At 36.3% G+C, this 6,791-nt stretch overlaps 1 long non-coding RNA gene across 1 annotated transcript; it reads right to left on the reverse strand.

Annotated features, from left to right (window-relative positions):
• Positions 1–1,634: 1,634 nt before the first annotated feature.
• Positions 1,635–6,104, reverse strand: LOC148377714 (uncharacterized). The gene is made up of 7 exons (XR_015856491.1): positions 5,937–6,104; positions 5,713–5,759; positions 5,512–5,589; positions 3,777–3,947; positions 3,576–3,653; positions 1,841–2,011; positions 1,635–1,717 (listed from the first exon to the last, which is right to left on the reverse strand). It is a non-coding gene; the product is annotated as an uncharacterized LOC148377714 (long non-coding RNA).
• Between the last annotated feature and the right edge of the window lie 687 nt (positions 6,105–6,791).

The following is a 6,791-nucleotide window of genomic DNA, read 5'->3' on the forward strand; positions in this document are numbered from 1 at the left end:
ATTCTATTGTATTGTATTCTGTTGTATTCTTTTGGATTGTATTCACACTAACCCCACTAAAACTTCAGCCCACAAAAACTCGCCTCTGGCGCCTAGCCTCTGGCACTTAGCCTCTAACACTTAGCCTTTAACACTTAGCCTTTAACACTTAGCCTTTAACACTTAGCCTAGAAGGTGAATAAATAGGGTTAAAGGTTGAGTGAAGGGACCTCGTTTTAAACTACTTTTTTGTAAAGGAGTGGGAACAAGTAAGACGTATTTAATTTATTTAATGGGAAGTAGTAAGACTTATTAAATTTATTTAATCTACTTTTCTTCCCAGGCAAAATTTGATGTGCTGCAATTCCAAATTTCCAAAGTGAATGAAGGAATGAAGTCCTTTAAATTATGATTTTGTATAAATACTAGGCATTAACACAAAATCGACGGCACAAAATGGGCAGACTTTACTTGTTTGAAAAGGACTGGTTACAAGACAGACTTTTTTAATTTATTTAATGGGAAGAAGACTTATTTAGTTTAATTGATCTATTTTTGTTCCCTGGCAAAATTCGATTTGCTGCAATTCCAAATTTCCAAAGTGAATGAAGGAAAGAAGTCGTTTAAATTATGATTTTGTTTAAATACTAGGCATAGACACAAAATCTACGGCACAAAATGGGCAGACTTTACTTGTTTGAAGAGGACTGGTTACAAGACAGACTTTTCTGATTTATTTAATGGGAAGAAGACTTATTTAGTTTATTTAATCTATTTTTGTTCCCTGGCAAAATTGGATTTGCTGAAATTGTATTTTGCCAAATCTTGCCTTGAGACCTGATAGGAAGTATTAAACGCTTAGTTAAATCAATACAAGTTGGTAATAAGAGCGAGTAATGTTGGTTGAACCGATGAATGAAGGTTGAAAGCAATTTAAATTATGACTTTGTATAAATACTAGATATTAACAGAACATCTACTGCGCGAAATGGGCAGAGTTTACTTGTTTGAGAAGGAGTGGCTTATTCAAAACTAAGATTTATTTAATCTGTTTGTTCCCAGGCAAAATTGGATGTGATGCAATTCCAAATTTCACCACATGATGGTGCCCAATTTTGACTTCATAGGACATATTAAACACTTAGCTTGTTATTATGTTCAAGGTAATCAGATTTGTTTATTATTCTAATGGCCTCTTCAAAACTATTCTGGATTACTACTTTGGATCTATTCTACATTACTTGGCAACAACATACTCTGTAACAGATTAGGCAGTATAATCATATCTGTTAACTTGAGAGTGCCCACACTCAATCTACTTATCGTGATGTGTTAAATCAATTACTGTTAGACATTATTTGTCTGATAATCTACCAAATCTTTGAATTGAAGAATTTGTGATTTAATCAATAGCTTGTTGTTATGTTAAGGGTAATCAGACTTGTATATAATTCTAATGGCCTTCTTTTGAAAACTATTCTGAATTACAACTTTGGATCTTATATTACTTTGCAACAATCTACTCCGTGACAGATTAGGCAGTATAATCACATATGTTAACTTCAGTGCCCACACTGTATTTATTTATGGTTATTTGTTAAATCAAGTACTGTTAGACATGAAATAGGAAGTGTTTAACATAAATGTTATGGCTACTCACCATTGTAGCTCGCTCCTGGTCAATGATACGAGCCTCTTCTTGCAGTGGAAAACTTGCAGCCAACAAACACCGTGGAACCTAAAGGAATGAAATTAAACATTAACATTTCGCCTCGACCAATTTTCACACGTACAACGCAACGCGGCTACACTTCTGCTATTACAAACGTAAATCTCCTTAAACACAATGAGTGTTACTTACCGTGTACGCTCTAGACGGTCCAGTTGCAAGCAGAAAATAAAGATATTTCTGTTGATAATCGTCGCTGCTCAGTGGCTCACGGCCATCGCGCCAACAGATTTGAATTTTGGCGGAGGTTCGGGCAATTACGTCATATCCACGGCACATGACTGCGACGTAATACCCGCTTATCTGAAACGGCAGTTAAAAGTAGAGTTACATCAAGTTTTCTTGGAACCTAAACGAATGAAAGAAAACTATCATTTGGCCACAACCAACATTCACAGATACAACACAACGTGCGGGGTTGGGGTTAAAGATTGAGTGAAGGGCCCTCGTTTTAAACTACTGTTTTGAAAAGGAGTGGGAACAAGTAAGACGTATTTAATTTATTTAATGGGAAGTAGTAAGACTTATTAAATTTATTTAATCTACTTTTCTTCCCAGGCAAAATTTGATGTGCTGCAATTCCAAATTTCCAAAGTGAATGAAGGAATGAAGTCCTTTAAATTATGATTTTGTATAAATACTAGGCATTAACACAAAATCGACGGCACAAAATGGGCAGACTTTACTTGTTTGAAAAGGACTGGTTACAAGACAGACTTTTTTAATTTATTTAATGGGAAGAAGACTTATTTAGTTTAATTGATCTATTTTTGTTCCCTGCCAAAATTCGATTTGCTGCAATTCCAAATTTCCAAAGTGAATGAAGGAAAGAAGTCGTTTAAATTATGATTTTGTTTAAATACTAGGCATAGACACAAAATCTACGGCACAAAATGGGCAGACTTTACTTGTTTGAAGAGGACTGGTTACAAGACAGACTTTTCTGATTTATTTAATGGGAAGAGGACTTATTTAGTTTATTTAATCTATTTTTGTTCCCTGGCAAAATTGGATTTGCTGAAATTGTATTTTGCCAAATCTCGATTTGAGACCTGATAGGAAGTATTAAACGCTTAGTTAAATCAATACAAGTTGGTAATAAGAGCGAGTAATGTTGGTTGAACCGATGAATGAAGGTTGAAAGCAATTTAAATTATGACTTTGTATAAATACTAGATATTAACAGAACATCTACTGCGCAAAATGGGCAGAGTTTACTTGTTTGAGAAGGAGTGGCTTATTCAAAACTAAGATTTATGTAATCTGTTTGTTCCCAGGCAAAATTGGATGTGATGCAATTCCAAATTTCACCACATGATGGTGCCCAATTTTGACTTCATAGGACATATTAAACACTTAGCTTGTTATTCTGTTCAAGGTAATCAGATTTGTTTATCATTCTAATGGCCTCTTCAAAACTATTCTGGATTACTACTTTGGATCTATTCTACATTACTTGGCAACAACATACTCTGTAACAGATTAGGCAGTATAATCACATATGTTAACTTGAGAGTGCCCACACTCAATCTACTTATCGTGATGTGTTAAATCAATTACTGTTAGACATTATTTGTCTGATAATCTACCAAATCTTTGAATTGAAGAATTTGTGATTTAATTAATAGCTTGTTCAGGGTAATCAGACTTGTATATAATTCTAATGGCCTTCTTTTGAAAACTATTCTGAATTACAACTTTGGATCTTATATTACTTTGCAACAATCTACTCCGTGACAGATTAGGCAGTATAATCACATATGTTAACTTCAGTGCCCACACTGTATTTATTTATGGTTATTTGTTAAATCAAGTACTGTTAGACATGAAATAGGAAGTGTTTAACATAAATGTTATGGCTACTCACCATTGTAGCTCGCTCCTGGTCAATGATACGAGCCTCTTCTTGCAGTGGAAAACTTGCAGCCAACAAACACCGTGGAACCTAAAGGAATGAAATTAAACATTAACATTTCGCCTCGACCAATTTTCACACGTACAACGCAACGCGGCTACACTTCTGCTATTACAAACGTAAATCTCCTTAAACACAATGAGTGTTACTTACCGTGTACGCTCTAGACGGTCCAGTTGCAAGCAGAAAATAAAGATATTTCTGTTGATAATCGTCGCTGCTCAGTGGCTCACGGCCATCGCGCCAACAGATTTGAATTTTGGCGGAGGTTCGGGCAATTACGTCATATCCGCGGCATTTGACTGCGACGTAATACCCGCTTATCTGAAACGGCAGTTAAAAGTAGAGTTACATCAAGTTTTCTTGGAACCTAAACGAATGAAAGAAAACTATCATTTGGCCACAACCAACATTCACAGATACAACACAACGTGCGGGGTTGAGGTTAAAGATTGAGTGAAGGGCCCTCGTTTTAAACTACTGTTTTGAAAAGGAGTGGGAACAAGTAAGACGTATTTAATTTATTTAATGGGAAGTAGTAAGACTTATTAAATTTATTTAATCTACTTTTCTTCCCAGGCAAAATTTGATGTGCTGCAATTCCAAATTTCCTAAGTGAATGAAGGAATGAAGTCCTTTAAATTATGATTTTGTATAAATACTAGGCATTAACACAAAATCGACGGCACAAAATGGGCAGACTTTACTTGTTTGAAAAGGACTGGTTACAAGACAGACTTTTTTAATTTATTTAATGGGAAGAAGACTTATTTAGTTTAATTGATCTATTTTTGTTCCCTGCCAAAATTCGATTTGCTGCAATTCCAAATTTCCAAAGTGAATGAAGGAAAGAAGTCGTTTAAATTATGATTTTGTTTAAATACTAGGCATAGACACAAAATCTACGGCACAAAATGGGCAGACTTTACTTGTTTGAAGAGGACTGGTTACAAGACAGACTTTTCTGATTTATTTAATGGGAAGAGGACTTATTTAGTTTATTTAATCTATTTTTGTTCCCTGGCAAAATTGGATTTGCTGAAATTGTATTTTGCCAAATCTCGATTTGAGACCTGATAGGAAGTATTAAACGCTTAGTTAAATCAATACAAGTTGGTAATAAGAGCGAGTAATGTTGGTTGAACCGATGAATGAAGGTTGAAAGCAATTTAAATTATGACTTTGTATAAATACTAGATATTAACAGAACATCTACTGCGCAAAATGGGCAGAGTTTACTTGTTTGAGAAGGAGTGGCTTATTCAAAACTAAGATTTATGTAATCTGTTTGTTCCCAGGCAAAATTGGATGTGATGCAATTCCAAATTTCACCACATGATGGTGCCCAATTTTGACTTCATAGGACATATTAAACACTTAGCTTGTTATTATGTTCAAGGTAATCAGATTTGTTTATCATTCTAATGGCCTCTTCAAAACTATTCTGGATTACTACTTTGGATCTATTCTACATTACTTGGCAACAACATACTCTGTAACAGATTAGGCAGTATAATCACATATGTTAACTTGAGAGTGCCCACACTCAATCTACTTATCGTGATGTGTTAAATCAATTACTGTTAGACATTATTTGTCTGATAATCTACCAAATCTTTGAATTGAAGAATTTGTGATTTAATTAATAGCTTGTTCAGGGTAATCAGACTTGTATATAATTCTAATGGCCTTCTTTTGAAAACTATTCTGAATTACAACTTTGGATCTTATATTACTTTGCAACAATCTACTCGGTGACAGATTAGGCAGTATAATCACATATGTTAACTTCAGTGCCCACACTGTATTTATTTATGGTTATTTGTTAAATCAAGTACTGTTAGACATGAAATAGGAAGTGTTTAACATAAATGTTATGGCTACTCACCATTGTAGCTCGCTCCTGGTCAATGATATGAGCCTCTTCTTGCAGTGGAAAACTTGCAGCCAACAAACACCGTGGAACCTAAAGGAATGAAATTAAACATTAACATTTCGCCCGGACCAACATTCACACGTACAACGCAACGCGGCTACACTTCTGCTATTACAAACGTAAATCTCCTTAAACACAACGAGTGTTACTTACCGTGTACGCTCTAGGCAAAATTGGATGTGATGCAATTCCAAATCTATCTGAAACGGCAGTTAAAAGTAGAGTTACATCAAGTTTTCTTTTTTAATCAACACAATCATTTACAACCGTTGACCAGAAAGAATCGTCGAAATTCGACGTCCCCCACAAACGCCACGCTCACTCGCTTTTCAGGGCAACAAAAGTACTTCTTTTTAAAAACGATGAGTTGTACTTACCGTGTACGCTCTGGACGGTCCAGTTGCAAGCAGAAAATAAAAATATTTCTCTTGTTAGTCGTATGTTACCATCCGCTGTGTCTTTGTCAACATCGCCGCCATTTTCCTACTTCCTGCTGCGAGCCACGCCCACGGATTTAAATTTGGGCGGAAGCTCTTTCCATTGGCGTCGTTTTCGCGTATAGCAAATCCGATTGGTTGGGAAGGGGGCACGGTTATGCAGCCGAGGAGTCCTGTGATCGGTGGGATGTAAAGTAGGCGTCGACGTCACGTCCGCGTCACGTGACCACGACGTGGCAGACGTCAAATAGCAACCGCTGTTTTGTTTAGTAGACTTACAGTTGTTATGCATTGACATAATGGCGCACACACCAAATAGATTTAAATAAATTAAATAATTCTTCTGCCCACTCTCTTTTAAACAAGTTAACTCTCCCCGCGGATTTGAATTCCGGCGAAAGTTACGCCCATCGACGTCACGTATGTCACGTGACCACGACGTGGCAGATGTCATATAGCAACCGCTGTTTTGTTTAGTAGATTTACAGTTGTTATGCATTGGCATAATGGTGTGCACTCAAAATAGATTTAAATAAATTAAATATTTCTTCTGCCTACTCCCTTTTAAACAAGTTAACTCTGCCCACGTCCATTGACGTCTTGTCTGCGTCACGTGACCACGACGTAGCGACGTCATATAGTAACCGCTGTTTTGACCAGTAGACTTAGTTATTATGCGTTGACATAATGGCGCACTGGTTAGCATGGCCACCTCTTAAGCATGATGATGCGGGTTCGACGCCTGATCAATGTTAGCATGGAGTGAGCTGAAGTGCATGGCGCTGAAGATTTGAA

This window comes from Syngnathus floridae, unplaced genomic scaffold, assembly GCF_059516105.1.
Source record: "Syngnathus floridae isolate MCC-2025c unplaced genomic scaffold, RoL_Sflo_1.0 HiC_scaffold_98, whole genome shotgun sequence".
Taxonomy (NCBI): domain Eukaryota; kingdom Metazoa; phylum Chordata; class Actinopteri; order Syngnathiformes; family Syngnathidae; genus Syngnathus; species Syngnathus floridae.